Below are 15492 nucleotides of genomic sequence, written 5' to 3'. Positions count from 1 at the left end.
TTTGAGATGCCCAGTTAACTCCTGGATAAACAAGCAAGACTCATCTCATGGAGTGATCTGTGGGGCTGGGGTCAGGGGTGGGGAGTGGAGGTGTGTTGATGAAGATGAAGATGATGAAGGTTTCCTCACTCTGCCCGATGCAATAACCAGCAATGGTTCCTACCTCAAAGGATTTGCAGGATAATGCCCTTTAGTGCCTGTTCCTGTGCAGATGCTTGAGCTGCACCGAGGGCAGGTTTTGGGTGTCTTTCCTGGCCTGGCTCCTTCTCTTCCCTTCCTTGTCCTTGTTTCCCGGGCAGGGGCAGGAGCAGCTTTCCCGGGGCTGGGTTTGCAGGAGCTGCAGAGGGAGCTGGGGCTGGCTGAGGTGCTGTTTTGGCCGCCGTTTATCTCATCAGCACTACCGACTGTATTGAAAGTAGATTTAATCTACCATCAGGTGCATTTTTCACAGCTCAGAGAATGTCCTACAGCCAAGCAGAGACAATAAAGGTACAGTCAATTGCTTTGGCAAAACAAAAGCTTTCTCTAAGCCATCCCGGCCGGGGGAAATGCCGAGCGCTGGCCGAGGGGACGGTGCCGGCCAGCGGAAAAGGCCGCGCTCCCAGCTCAGGAAGTTTTTGCCTGAGTGTTAACACAGGCAGGCTCAGCCCTGGCCCTGCTGAAAAGGTTAGTATTATTATTATTACTATTCCTTCCTTATCAAACCCTTCGCATTCCTTCCCTGCTGGCCCCAGTGCCTGCCAGGCAGCCTCCTCCTCTCACCATCCTGCTCTGCTCGAGGGCTCGAGCTGCTTTCTGGGCCACTCTGAGGGGCTTTGAGGGGGGTAAATCCCTCTCAGCTTCCACCAGCAACCTGCTTCCCTTAACCATGGTTCAAGGTTGATGCAAGAGCGTGTCCTCATGTCCAGTGCAGATATAATCTGTCCAGCTGGTGAGGACCCTTATATCGATATGAAATGCCCTGATTAAAATAATCAGCATGGAAGCATCCTCTGAGGAAGAGAGGAGCAAATACAAAGTGTTAGATTGACTATTATGAATATAAATATAAATAAAATAGATATAGATATAAATATGTAGAATAGATATAAATATTACATATATATAATATATAAATATTATACTACCATTATGTGACTTGTCTTTGTCCCAGACTGAAACAGAAGCAGGAGCTCTGACAGCCACCCAGGCAGCCCCCCCCAAGCCTTCTGCAGGTTGAAATCAAATAATTTTTCAGAACTGAAGCAATACCTTCCTATCTGACCTGCTGTAAAACCCTGCTGTGAGTTGAAGGTGGTTTGCTCTGTGCATGGCTGAAACCAATCAAATTTATCTGAGCAAACAAGTTTTAATTAAGTCTTATTAACTATGTCCCTCAGTGGATCTTCCATGTCTTGCATAATAACAACAGCACAACCCTCCCAGGTGAGAAAGCTCCTGCCCTGCAATATCACAGCCCTTCACAGAAACACAAAGCATTCCAGGTCAGAGCCCAGGAGCCCCTTTCTCCAGTTGCTGGTTGTTAATTTCTTTTTAACTGATTTAGCACTGGGAAGAGCTGCCCCGACGCAGAGACCCCTCAGCAGCAGGATCAGCCCTGCACAGGCAGCAGGATCAGCCCTGCACAGGATGCCCAGTTGCCACTTGTGGCCCTTTAAAGATCCATGTTTTGCCTTGGAGGGTCTCAGGCAGAGCTGAGCTCTCCTGCTGCTCTCCCACACTCCGAATCTGCTGGGACAGATTCACTTGAGCATTGTGCTAAAATTTCAGTTTAAGGGCCCACGTGCCTTATCATACTGTGATATTTTCACAGCCCTATGAAATTTTTTTCCCATGCAATTTCCCTTAGTCTACAGAATTGCTGCTTCCACGCGGTGTGTCCACCTCTGCAGCACAGGCTGCAGCCCAGCTCAGACTCACCTGCCCCCCGGTTTCTCCATGACTTCGAAAGCAGCAGAAACAGCCGAGGGTACATTCTACATTGCAATGCTGCTATCTGCTGGCTGTGCTTGGCTAGAACAGTGAGTACTTCGATCCAGCTCCTTTCCTTCTCTTTCTTTTTCCAAGCACAGCCAAGAAGCTGGTGTCACGTAATGCCCGCGGGTATAATCATTGCAGTGATGTGACAGTTCCACCTTTGCTTTCAAGGTAAAGTGAACAGCATCTGTGCAGGGCTTTTCCATCCCTCAGAAAAAAAGTGATACTTCCAACTATTTGCATTACAGGCCCTTCACAGGTGGTTTAATTCCAAGTCTTTAATCTTAGCCTTCAGATCCGTTTAATTCGCTGTTGTTTTGATTTGTAGCCACAGATGTAAATGAGATTATCTATCCCTTGAGATAACTGTCAAAGGCAAATGCTGAAGGAGTGGGCTCTAAAAACATGTTAATATGCTCATGTTGCAGACTCTGGGGTGGAGCCAGAGATGACTGGAGATGAGTGTGTCCAGGCCTCGGGCCTCAGACACAACAGGCAGCACGAGAAGGACCTTTCGGGGGATGCACGAGCCGTGTCCACAGCTCAGCTCCTCCTTCCATGTCTTAAAGGTCCAGGAGGGCAGGAGGAAACACCTTCATGGCCTGCAAAGAAAGTGTGCTCAGTGCTGTGGGGCTGCACGGGGCTCTTCTGTAACCTTAAAAAAGCCAGGTGAGACAAGAAGAGGGAAGCCTGGGATGCTGTTTGTAGGGAAGAGGGTTAGTCTGGGGGAATGGCTGGGGAGTCAGATGTGGGAATTGCATTGGTTTAAGATTTTCCTATTGGAAATGGATCGTCTTTTTCTTCTGGAGAAAAAAACCACACAACTTTGAACAGTTTTTCTGTCAGTTTTCTTATGGAAAGTTACTTTGCTGCAGGGAAAGGAGACTAGTTCCAGCTTCCCACTCCCAACTGTAGAAAAAAAACTCTGGAAATTATGATGTCTCTTCTTTTCTTGCACAGACATAGAATATGTCCCAGGGGCCTCTACCTAGAAAATTTATTTTCAAGTTACATATTTTTTATTCTTATCAATTAAACAATACATAAATAACCCTTGGTTATTTATTTCCTATTTCTGGTTCTTGTGACTTTTTTTTCTTCTTTTTTTTTAATCTTTGTGTTTGCATCTTCTTCTTTTCTTATCTCCTGCCTGCCCCAGAGGCTCATTGCTGCTTTGGCAACATGCTAACGTGTTTAGGAACGATAAGCTGTCTAATTAATAGTTTAATTAGCAGTACAAGGTCTTAATAGCTTATTAAAGGAAATACATTGAGAAAATGCTTTTCCTTTCCTTGCTTTGGCACAATATAATTTACCAGCAAATGATAAACCAGTTTTGAACAGTATTCAGAGTTTTAGTATGGAAAGTGGTGCTGCATTCTTGATTTCATGGGGGATTTTGCACCACTAACGCTATTATTTTCTGTTTGTTTTTGTTTAAAAACAATGTAACAGATTAACAGGAAACACTGCGAAGGAACGATGTTGCTGTGGTGTGGCAGGCAGGAGCCTGAAAGCGCTGTGAAGTCAAACTCCCTTCCCTACTTCTGGATATAAACAAGTCCTGGGGGAAGGTAAACTTGCTCTTTAAGAGGCTCTGGCTGAAATGTCAGGTCATGCTCCGAGCTGGGGTAGCTCAAACACTCGCAGGCTGCCACCCTCCCTGCTCCTTTCCCACTAATATTTGTTAAAACTGACTATTTTTATACGAAGGCACCCTTGGCTTATAAACTCCAGCAGAGGAAGGACCAGCTCTAAGCCCTCTGAATCTCTCTTGCTTTCACCAGTGAGAAACTGGGTGATAAATCCTGCTGGGCAGGCAGAGAGCAGAGGGAAACAAGCCCGAGCTGTGCTGCTGTGCTGCAGCTCAGCCTCCCCAGGCTGCCGTGTTTTCCCTCTGACCCACACAAAGATTTCTTTCTAAATTTATCACAGCCTTCATCAGCAGTCCCACTTAGTGGCAGATTACCAGGCTGGGCAGGCAGGGCCCATTCAAACGAGGGCAGGGGAGCCTGAAAAAATCCCACAGGGGATGATGTGGGCGAGGGCAGGAGCACGAGGGGGCAGGTGCAGCCCCAGCCTCTCTGCTCCCCATTATCCTGCTCCAGAGCCCCGGGAGGCTCACTGCAGAGGGAATGCTGTGCCCAGATGGCAGTGCCCCAACTCCTGGCTGGGTCCAGGGAGGTTTGCTGGGCTCTGGAGGCCCCAGAGCTGGCACTGCTGGGGAATTTCCACTGGGCTGCGGAAGGAGCTGCTGGCCCCTGCGTGGGTGGCAAAGGCAAAGGGATGTTGGGTCTGGGCAGCAATGCTGGGTCTGGGCAGCACCCCTACCCAGCCGAGCATCCCTCAGGCTGCCCAAACCTCTCATGTCCCCTCATCTCATACCTGCACATCCCAGACTCCTGCCCATCACGATCCTTTGCCACCCTCAGAGGTGTCCATGGGACCAGAGCTGCTGTTCCATGAGGTCTTGGAGCAGTGTCACCCATCCTGCCGTGGGTGCCAGCTGATGCTTTGCAGACGAAGCCCTGTCAAAGGATTGTGCTCCGTGTCTGGAATCACACAGGGATATTATGCAGTTACAAGGATGGCATAATTGAGAGAATGCTCGACTAGTGCAATTTTCTTGTGTGCCTGTCAGCAAATCACTTACTCTGTGTCTGCCAAGTTTCCCATCCATTAAATGGGGAATGATTATCCCCCTGCTTCCTAAGAGGGAGTGAGAGTAGTACCCACTGGTGATGGTGGAGCTGCTGGAAGGTGGCCACGGAGCTGCACAGGACACACGGGGAGGCTGCAGGCCTGGAAGGAGCACGTAGCATCTTCACAGCAGCCTCTGGACACTAATTTATAGATGAGCCCGGAACAGATGTGTCTGTGCTGCGCGGCGTTGTCAAGGATTTCTCTGCCGTTCTCTGCGCCGGGACATGCCGGGTCCGACGGGACAGAAGAGCCCGGAGCTGCGATGTGCTGCGACAAGGGAGGGAAGAAGGGTCGGGGCGATCCCCTCGCCCCTCGGTCACCCCCTCCCGGTCCCCCCCGCGGGGACAACCTCGGGGCCTCCTGGGAGTTGTAGGCAGCGAGGGGCGACCTTGGCCGGCGGCCCCGGCGCTGCGGGGGGGGGGGACGCAGGGATCCCGGGGGGCCCCGCCGCTTCCCCCGCCGCTTCCCCCGCCGCTTCCCCCGCCGCTTCCCCCGCCCGCTGCAGCTCCAGCTCCTCCCCAGCCCGTGGCGGCCCCCCCGGGACCGGAGCCGCGGGGATGCTCCGCGCCAGGCAGGTACCGCGGCGGGGAACGGGGGGGATGCGGGGAGGGATGCGGGGGGGCGGAGCGGGGCCGTGCGGGGCTGCGGGGGCAGCGACAGCGGGGCCGGGGCCAACACATCCCCCCGACATCCCACCCACACAGCCCAGGAGCATCCCACCTACATCCCACCCACATCCCACCCACAGCCCAGGAGCATCCCGTCTACATCCCACCCACACCTCACATTAAGATATTACTTACAATGATATAATAATTAATACAATGCAGAATACATTTATATCGTTATTAATAGTCATTAAATAGCAAAGATAATCTAATAATATGACGTGTGATTATTCTAATAATATTATCGTTATAATAATTATGATAACAATAACGATAATAATAATAATTATCATGCAGATGATGAGAAGCAGCAGCAGCTAATTCTATTACCCTTCACCAAAGGGGTGCACACTGGTAAAATCTTGGGTAACTTTGCCCAGGCTCGTCCCTTCCTATGGGCTAAGTGGGAACGACTGTCTCAGGCCAAGTGGGACCAGCAGGTGGAATTTAAGGGTTCCCTCACTTACATTCATTGTAACACAAGGCCACAGGGGTGGAAAGGGACTGTTTTACAGCATTTTCTGCCTTTCTACTGAGGGATAATTGCTCCATACAGCTTTTTAACTTCCTTGTGATGGATTGTTAGTGTTGTTGCTCCTTTATTTTCCTCTCACAGAATATATGATGCAGTTTCTGTTTGTAGACTGTTTTAATAGCGAGGTGGCTGAGACAAAGTTTACTCAATAAACTTGCCTTTCCCCTTGAGCAGATTTAGCTTAGATAAACAGGCTTTAAAGTCCCGGTTTAGCGTGGGACTAGGACTGTTTACCATTCATCATTGCTAGTTAATTGTTATTTGGTTAAATATTTAGCTTGGACTAAGTTCTTTTATGCTCTTTTCTTAAAAAAAATAATAAAGAAAGGTGTGTTTAGTAATGTGGTAGAAGGCTCCTGAAGAGAGGGAACTATGAAATCCTGCAAGATAGTCTGAATAGCCAAGGCACTTAGAACCACAGCATGGTTTGGGTTGGAAGGGATCTTAAAGGATCATCTAGTCCAACCCTCAAATTCATCCTCTCCTTTCATGGTACCAGCCATCTTCCCTTTCCATAGGAAAAATTCCCACATAGGCAGAAGGTCAGTGCAGGCAACTTTCTGTCTCTTGAGCACAGTTAAACTAAATGCTGTTGCACGAAAAATATTTTACAAAAAGGGGCAGCCCCCATGTGCTGCTCTCACTGGGAGGCTGGTTCCAGCAGTTACTTTCTCTTTTCAAGTGCCCCACAGCAAAACAAGCCGAGCTGTGTTAGTGGGGATGCTCCTCTCTCCTGGGGCTGGGGTTCATGTCCCATCCATCCCGACCACCTTCCTGCCATTGCCAAGGAGCTGCTCCTCCTGCCAAGAGCCTGAACTGCTCCAGCATTCCCACTCTGCCTTCTCCACACCTCCCACTCAGCCTCAACCAGAATTGCCTTAGAAAGGCTGATCCTGCAAATCCCCACTTGCTTTTGGGGTGGGTTGTTTTTTTTTTTCAGTTTGAGGCAACTGGGCTGTGCACATGGATAAGCTCTGTGGAGGGACTGTAGGTTCAGCTGTGCCAGGCAGGGTGCTACTACCACAGGGTGATAGGCACCTCTGCAAGATAACTCAGGTTGCCATGGTTACGGATGGAAAATAGGGCTACGGGTTAACTCAGGCCAGTGTCGCACGAAGCAGAACATCCCACGTCATCTTGTGCACACCTGAGGCAGTGGAGGCCAGAGCGGTGGCCACCACAAATCCCCAAGTCCCCAGCCAGTCCCCAGACTGGAGGTTAAACTTTCCCAAACTTCCTGAAACAAACTCCTTGTGTGCAACAGCCTAAGGGATGGAATTTGGGTCGGGGTGAATCAGCCTTCCTGCAGGACTCGGGCAGAAGGAGCCTGGCTCAGCCTGTGAACTAATACTTATTGGTGCACCCCAAATTTTAAGGCCTTATATAAGCTCTGATTTTTCAGAGCCTTTAAACTCTGAATATTGGATAGGAATCCTCAGAGTCAGGCAGATACCTCATCACCAGGCTGTGGCTGCATCTTGGAGGCAAAGCAGAGAGCTTCAGCTGGGGCTGATTCAGGCTCAGATGGACCAGCCAGAACATGATCATCTTCAGGACTTGGTGAAAAACCTCAATGGCAAAGGGACAATGAAGCCTGGAATGAAAATCAATGGGCAAATAAATAGTGTTCACACTCTTCATCTCTTAATAACACGATCTTTGGTGTCCTGTTCAAAAATGCACATTCAAATTAGTCTTAAAAGTTTGCACCTTCATCACAATCTATTCTTACTGCCTTGTTCTTTGAGAGGAGGAATGGCATTAGAAGCAGGTTTAGAGGCTTAAAAACAGTCCTTGCCATTTCCTGGGTGCTGGCCCTTCCTGCAGGCTGAGCTGATCCTTGGCTCTGCTCTCCCCCTCGAAGCAGTAAAACCATAGTCATGTTGGGGCTGCCAAGTAGCTGTTCTCTCTGTGTTGGTTGTTGCTGTGTTTTTTTTAAAGGAAAATAGTTGGCAGGAACATGAGCAAAGCTGAAAGTATTTTAATCTATTTTGTTTTGTAATGTTTAATGTTTTGTTTTCTACTTTACCAATTATACAAAGGAATCACTCAAAACAAAGCTCTCCCATTCTGGAAAGAGAAAAATAAATCTACAGACTAACATGACTAATCAGAATTGGCCAAATAAGAAACAAACCCAAAATATCTTGAAAAATTATATTTATATTTTTTTTTCTAAGGTGAAAAAAAAGAGCTCAGACTGTAATAGAGATTTGTTTGCAAATATTTCCATGCTGGGAAGAGTAATCAACTCATGCATAAAAGTGTTTTTTGACGTTAATTTATTGTATTTTAGAACTTTTTAGTGGTTTTGCAAATTATTATTGCTATGTAAGTGCAAAGTCCCTGTCCTAACTTCTAAACTGCTGTTCACCCTTGGTTTAGGCTGCAGAGGAGAACTAATCAAACAGACACAGTTTAATAAAAAAAAATAATAAAAAAATCTTGGCAGCTTGAGGAGAAAACAGCTGGGAAAGGAGGTTCTTCTTGCTCCCTCTTTTTTTACGAGTATTTTAAATAGATAATAGCTTATCATTAACTATTCTTAGAACCATCTAGAAGCCTCAGCTAAGACCCAGAGGCCAGTGTAGCTGTACAAGCAAAGACAGTTTATCCCTGGCCAAAATAATTTATAATCCCAGTTTCAAGGCTGAGACAAGAAGCAGAGATAAACCTCAGCCAGCACCAGACCCAGCAGGCCCAGCAGAATGTCACAGTGTCAGGTTATGAAACCACTCTGAATAAGCTCATTTCCAGCCATAAAAACAAAAAGGAATTTTTCAGATGAGAGCAAATGATTCGTGGCCTAGAGTTTTAAATACTCTGGGAGCATCCTGGCAGGTGAGGCTGGATGCTGAGTTGCTCCAAGTGTGTCTGGCAGCTCCTGAGTGTTCGTGGGTGCTGTGCAGGGGTGGGAGTGGGGACTGATGCCATCTCCATGAATCACAGCAGATTTCCCCATCTTTCCTTGTGCTTATAAAAGCAGACACTCCTGGCAGGACACGTGAGATGTGCCCTCAGATCCACGGGGGTCCTAACCCACAGCTAAGCCCCTCTGTGCACACACAACATCCATAGATGCCTCCCAAAACACAGTGGGCACAGGCAGGGTCTCCTCAGGCACAGGCTGCTGGTAGCACAGTGATGCTAAAAAGCTGCTTTGTCTACACAAATTTTCCCCTGTTTATTCATTTCCCAATTGGAAAATGCTGCTTTGTCATATTAAGTTTGGTGGAACTTAATGGGAGATGTTCTTGTTGCGGGGTGTGATGCTGGGGAGTTGGGAGGTGACAGCAGGACTGATAACCCTGCCGGCCAAAAGCTCTGCTACAAACTCAGCCGGGACATGGGAGAGCAGAGCTGCAAGCCTGGCTTCCGTGGGGATGAGAGCAGGGATCTGCAGGTGGGTTTTGGGCAGCCCAGGGGAGTGCCTGTCAGCCCAAAGATACCAGCTCCCTGCACTGTGCCCCTCTTGTTTGATTAAAAATGCAAAAACAAGCCCCCAGTCCCAGCTCTGCCTCTCACTGCAGAGGGGAAATGAACACAAAAAACTTAAATATTTTCTGAGGAGCTGTAAGTAAAAATACTATTTCCTGACGCGACAGCCCTGCTCACAGCTAACAAGGTGTTTTCCAGCCAGACCCCCCCTCCTGACCCTCCTGACCTCGGCTCAGCCCGGCTGTCAGTGGCCGTGTTCCCCGGGGGGCTGCTCCCCAGGGGATTGCAGCCAACCAGCACCAGCCCACCCAGCACATCCGAATCCATGTCCCCACACAGTGACACTCAACATTAACCTCTGCTTTCTGAGAAAACAAAACCACGTTGTTGGAGCTGAAGCCGTGCAGCTTCCGGCTAAATATTGACATTGGTAATTAAGATACATCCTTTAGGGTGGGAAAATCATTGTTTTCTGCAGTTTCACAGGCTTTACATGAGAAATAAACTACAGCAGTTTGGAAAGCAGAGGCTTAAATCTGTTTATTTCATAGTAAACATTTGGTAACTCTGCTTATGAAACAGGAACCAGCTCTCTTCAGCCTCAATGTTGTCCAGGAGGAAATAAAACCAGTAGGAATTTACGGCGGGGGACACAGGGGTGGACAGCACCGCCCCCGGGCGCTGCGGGACCGGGGAGGTGTCTAAACCTTTAACCAGCAAAACACACGTTACCTGCATCCCAGTTTTCCGCTGGTTGGAAGCAAGGAGGGCAGCTTTCCAGGGCCGGGCGCTGGGCTGAGGCGGTGCCGGTGGCTGCAGCCGGGCAGGCGAAGGCCGGCGAGGCGGGCGCTGCCGTCATTCCCGGCGGAGAACGGCGCGTTCCCGGCGTTATGCAATGCTGGGGGGCGTGTGGCCCCCCCGGCCCCTCTGCCACCACCGTGGGCACCGCTCCCCTGCTCCATTCACAGCCCCTGCCTCCCCACGGGAGATGGGAAACCTTGGAAAAGCAGAAGTGTGGCTGTAATTAGGATTAAGCTATTTTTAGCCAGCTGCCTGGTGCCCTGTCCACGCTCCAGCTGAGATGTTTAATTCTGTCTAGCTTGACTCTTTCTGCAGTTGCACTCAGGACTGATACATTTTCTTTTAAGCCTTGAATATGTTGGGGGTTGGTTTTGTTTCTGTTGGGTATGGTGGTTTTTACAAAAAGCACGTGTTTGTTCCCCCCCCCAATTACCACAGCCGGAAAATCCAGCATTTAAATAATACAAAGGTTACTGGTTTTAAACAAAAAAGTTGTACAACTTTTACTACCGTTATTATTCGTTTTACTATGTTGTTTGGAAACCCAGTCATAGATCAGGAATGCGTTGCACCCTGCACTGCACAAACAACACGGAAGGCAAATCACCTCTTCCGAGCTACACTGAGGGAAACGTGCTGGTACCAACAGAATTTGTGTTAAGGACAAGACGTTAAAGGCAGCTACCAGCAGCCAGCTCAGCACCTCGTCATTTACTGCTCCCTTATTTAAATTTATCTGCTGTTCATGTGTTTAACCTTTTATAATGTATTTGCAAAGGGACCTTTAAGTAAGATTAGCAGTTAGGAAAACATCGTGAAACACAGTTGGACCGAGATCAGTGGATTCCTCCGGCCCGCTGCCCCCTCCTCCCCGGCATGGTTAGCTTTTGCAAATATTCATCGCCATGGGAGGTGGCCTCCCCAGGGCCGTGTCCCTCCCCAGGCAGGGAACAGTACCTTGAAGCAGAGCAGGGGCATCAGGTCTAGGTGAAGCTCTCCTTGCAGCAGCCACGCACTCCGGTGGGTGGGAAGCACCAGGGAGATCCCCTGCTCGGTGCCGGGGAAGGCTCCTTCGGAAAAAGCAGGCTCCTCAGCAACGTGCTCTTCTCTCCCAAAAAACAGCCTCAACCCAGGAGCACGTTCTGCCTCACACGCTGCGTGTATTTCCCTCTACCCCCCACCTGCCCCCCCCCCAATTCCCCGTGTGTTTTGGTGACTCATGAAGCTTCAAAGTGCTGAGCCTGGCGAAGGGCTATTTCTGTGCTTCCCTGCAGTCCCTGCTGCCTCCGGCTGCGCTCAGTGCACCTCAGCCAGCACAGCACCCCCGCCGCCTCTATTCTTAGCAGCTAATAGCTGAAATAATTACTTTTGTCTCAGCCCTGCTGGCTCCTTAGATTTCAAACTGAGCAAAACCTGCAGCTGGGGGAGCCTGGCTGCCCCCCCTGCCTCTGCCACCATCCAAGGAGCTGCCACATAACCCCCCGGGCAGCATTCGGTCATGGTGCTGAGCAGGAATGCTGCAGGACAGCAAGTGGAGCCAGCAGAGCTGTTGGTTGAGGATGCTAAATATTTTTAACCTGATTCCAACCTGGGGCAAAAGCTCTGCTTTGTAGCAGCTTGTATGTTAATGTGGTTCCACCTCTTTGGAAATGTTCTCAGCAATTCCAGCTGGGATTTCCTTCAGACTTCACAGGATAGACTCCAGGACTCCAGGTTTTCAAAGGAAGGGCCAGGTTTTCACCTGCAGGTTTTAATTTCAGTGCCTGCTTTATTGCGTGGGCTTGGTTTGCAGGAAGCCTTCTGTGCAAATGGAATTGCCCAATGCCAACACATCCCCACCAGCTCTTGGGAATGAACCCTCACCTCTGGCTTTGCAGTCTTTTGATCTCCACACCAGCTATTCCAGCCTGTTCCCTTCAACCATTCCATAAAAATGGGCTTTGAAAAAAACCCCACCCCAATCTTTGTGCAGTATGTTGTGCACACCCAAGCAGGCACACGGAATCAACTTTAAAACTGTTTCATAAGGGATTTTATTGTTATTTCTAGGCCTGTCTGCTCCTCCTCCTCCTGGTTGGGACTTCAGTGAGAACAGCATGTGTACGAACTGGGCTGGCAAAGAACAGGCAGTGCTGAAAATACTGCAGAAGCCATTCCTCTGGCATTCCCTAATGAAACTTGTCTGGAAAACAATAAACCTTAAGGGAAAAATTCTAAACCTAAATGCTTTGTTGTGACTCTGTAACTTTCCTATTGTCACAACAAAACCTGATGTGCAGAACATCCATCCATCCCTTCGTGGACTTTGGTAACAAATATTCCTGCTTTGGAGTTCCAAGTCTCCAGTTTCCTGAAAATCTGCATGTTCTTGGGACAAGCACTGCAAGACCATGAATTAATTGTTGTCTATATACATGTGAAAATAGAAGCCAGACTTCAAAGTCTTATTTCTCCTTTTCTTTGAAACCATGACAGAAAGTCTGTCCCTCCTCAAAATAACTTCCTACCAAGCTCCTCCAAAAGCCACCCTGTTCAGGCAGCTCCTGTGTCAGGTGACAGGTACATCTCACTAACTGACTGTGGCCTTCTTTGCAATAAGGACTATAAGCAAGCAAGGGGCACAACTTGAGTAAAATCTGCGAGCAAGAAACTCCCAAATTTCCAAATCAGCTTTGACTCTGATTCTGCATACAATGCAGGTCAGATTATTTAACCTGTATTTAATTCCCTTCCCACACAAAAAATTAATATAATTTGAAATAAGCAAACATTTAAAATGTGCCAGTTTCCATAGGTAACAACTAACATTACTTCTTTATTGCTATGTAAAACAACATACACAATTGTCTTACTATAGCGAAGAGTTAAGTAAAGTATATTTTTTTAAGGAAAATGCTCTATTACAACATTCAGGTTAAATGAAAAATATAGAAATTAATCACCCTCTGATCGGTGTTAGGGAAAACAGTCCTGGTGGATGGGCTATTCTGTTACTATTTCTGCTGGTATTCCTGGAATGGAGCTGCCTGGGAATTCTGTGCTGAAATAATTTTTGTTGGAAAACACCATTTCACTGAGGTTTGTGAGCACTTTGTGAGGAAGAGGCAGTGCTGACAAATCTCATGTTTTGAAAAGGAGCAACACCATGTTGACTTTTGAAAAACCTACTGCCTTGCATTTTAAAGCAACTTCCAGACTTCCTGGGTGGTGAACTGAAGAACCCTGCGTTAACTTTCACACTCCCCTGCCCACCTCTGCCCGACTCTTGCTCCCTCCGTTACCAGCCGCTCCCCAGGGATGTGCTGGGCCCCCATGGACATGGAGAGTGAGGTCGAGGGGTTACAGATTTACAGCTGCACGGACTTGCTACATCTTGGGCAGGAATTTGTTTGGCACAGTCAAGGCCTTTGGATTATTTGATCTCAGCCTTTTAGTTAAACAGGAACATGCCCTGATTTTAACAATCACTGTTTCCTGCAGTCAGAGGAAGGTGTGGCCCGTGGCATTTAAACTGCAACCTGAGCCAAGGCTTCACCAGCAGGAAGCTGAAAGTGTGGGTAGTACCACCAGGGTTTTTGTTCATCATTAAAAAGACCGAGGACCTTCCTTAGAAATGGCTGAGGTTATTTTATCACCCACAACACCAATAACGATGTGCATGAGGGTTAGATTTTGGTAAGATCAGACTTCATGTGTTACTGCTATTAAGGACATTGTCGCACGACAGCAGAAAATAGCACAGGAGATGCCAGAGAACTGAGGATGCACCTTTCTGTACAGCTTGGCATGGAGGCAGCAGCAAACCCACACTTCCTCTGCTCCCTGATGAATTGTTTCTTGATCCTTTGATGATGCTGAGGGGAAACTGTCCACTGATGGCAGATTTGGTGGTGACAGCTGGGGGATCAATCCCTCCCACCCTCCTGGAGAAATTTATTTTTCCCCTAACACCCCAGCCCGACCCATTCAAGCTGTAAGTCATGACATCTTACTACATTGTCTAGCTATGGAAATGCCCTTGCTTTTTTATCAGCACTATAAGCACCCAGAGCACAGCTGGAGCCAGGTAGCACCTCGTGTTGCACTGGATACTTACACTATACTTGCACAGTGAGACTGAGTTCCCCGGCCTCACACCATGGCTGTGGTTTGTTTCCATTTACCAAGCCCGCTTTCTAGCCCAGGACTTTGCCTCCTTGTAGTCAGTTTTTACAAAACTGAAGTTCTTCCTCCTGCAGAAAAACAACAAAAAAAAACCCCAAACAGCAGTAACAAAACATGTACATGTCCATTTAAACCAGAAAAGCAGATTTCTACCATGGAATCACAGACTCCATTTCCTTACTTCAGCTCACAGAAAATGCCAAACCCTGCCCAACATTTACTAACTCAACTGTGCAAGAAGATAAATTTTTGGGGGCCTCATTATTGAGTTCTTAGTCCTGAAGCTTTCCATTGTGCCATGTTCTCTTGGTTATGCACTTGAGTGTTTTCCAGTGCAGTGCAGCTGTGAGTCTTCTTGGGAGCCTGAGTGCCACCATAAAGTAACCTCTTGCCATCAGGCAAAGGTGAAAACGTTCCATGGCTGGCAATTTTCAAATGAGAGTAAACCAAAAAAATCCATGCTGCCTTTCCCCTGAAAGCAACCAAAAAGATAAAATTTGAAATAAATCAAAGCTCCATCTCACTTTCTTAATATTCCACAGGACTGAGAAAATCATTGTGAGCTCAAACCACCAGTCCCCAGCCTCATTTCTGAGCCCCCAGGTCCTGCATCTCACTCCACTGCTGCAGGCAGAGCTCTGTCTCGCCTCCACGTCACTGCTGGGCTGTAAATCAGCCGCTCGCTGACAGGCAAAGCGGGAAGATGGAAAAACTGCTCTGACCCTGCATGTTGGTGGAGCTCCCGAGATAACTCAGGGGTAACTGAAACCAGCACCAGCAGCTCAGCATCACACACAACACTGGCCTACTTCAGCGAGCATCGCTGCGGGGTGACTCATTTCAGGAGCCGTAGTGCTCGTACAATTTTGCCGTCGTTAACCGAAGCAGTTAATGCCTGCACCTCTGGCCACGGACTGTGTGCAAGGCTTGGAGTCCCATGGGTTTGATTGCATAAGAAACCACGTCTTGTGGCATTTAGTTGATCAAGCAGTACTTTTTTTGGTCACACGGAGGTTTGATTTCCCCTTGCATCAGCTACAACAGAGCTTTTACATTTTTTGTGCTGGTGAACAGCTGTTCAGGTTGCAGAGGTCACCCCCTTTACCCCACACGGAGCCTTCCCTGCTCTCCCTGCCTCATAGGATCTTCAGGGTTTGTTGTTTTGGTTTGGTTTTTTTGCAGAATCATAACTGAGAAACCAGGAGC

At 48.2% G+C, this 15492-nt stretch overlaps 1 long non-coding RNA gene across 3 annotated transcripts; it reads right to left on the bottom strand.

Annotated features, from left to right (window-relative positions):
* Window positions 1-164: 164 nt before the first annotated feature.
* On the bottom strand, window positions 165-11277 carry LOC127393595 (uncharacterized). Of its 3 annotated transcripts, XR_007891497.1 has the most exons (7): window positions 11080-11277; window positions 10054-10318; window positions 7337-7477; window positions 4631-4947; window positions 4363-4529; window positions 1921-2579; window positions 165-464 (listed from the first exon to the last, which is right to left on the bottom strand). It is a non-coding gene; the product is annotated as an uncharacterized LOC127393595 (long non-coding RNA). The 3 variants fall into 3 exon arrangements; XR_007891496.1 differs by having other exon boundaries at window positions 4363-4947; XR_007891498.1 differs by lacking the exon at window positions 1921-2579 and having other exon boundaries at window positions 4363-4947.
* Window positions 11278-15492: the final 4215 nt, after the last annotated feature.

Source organism: Apus apus, chromosome 23 (genome assembly GCF_020740795.1).
Source record: "Apus apus isolate bApuApu2 chromosome 23, bApuApu2.pri.cur, whole genome shotgun sequence".
NCBI classification, from domain to species: Eukaryota; Metazoa; Chordata; class Aves; order Apodiformes; family Apodidae; genus Apus; species Apus apus.
The sequence above is the reverse complement of the archived record's forward strand: the minus strand, read 5'-3'. Positions and strand labels throughout refer to the sequence as shown.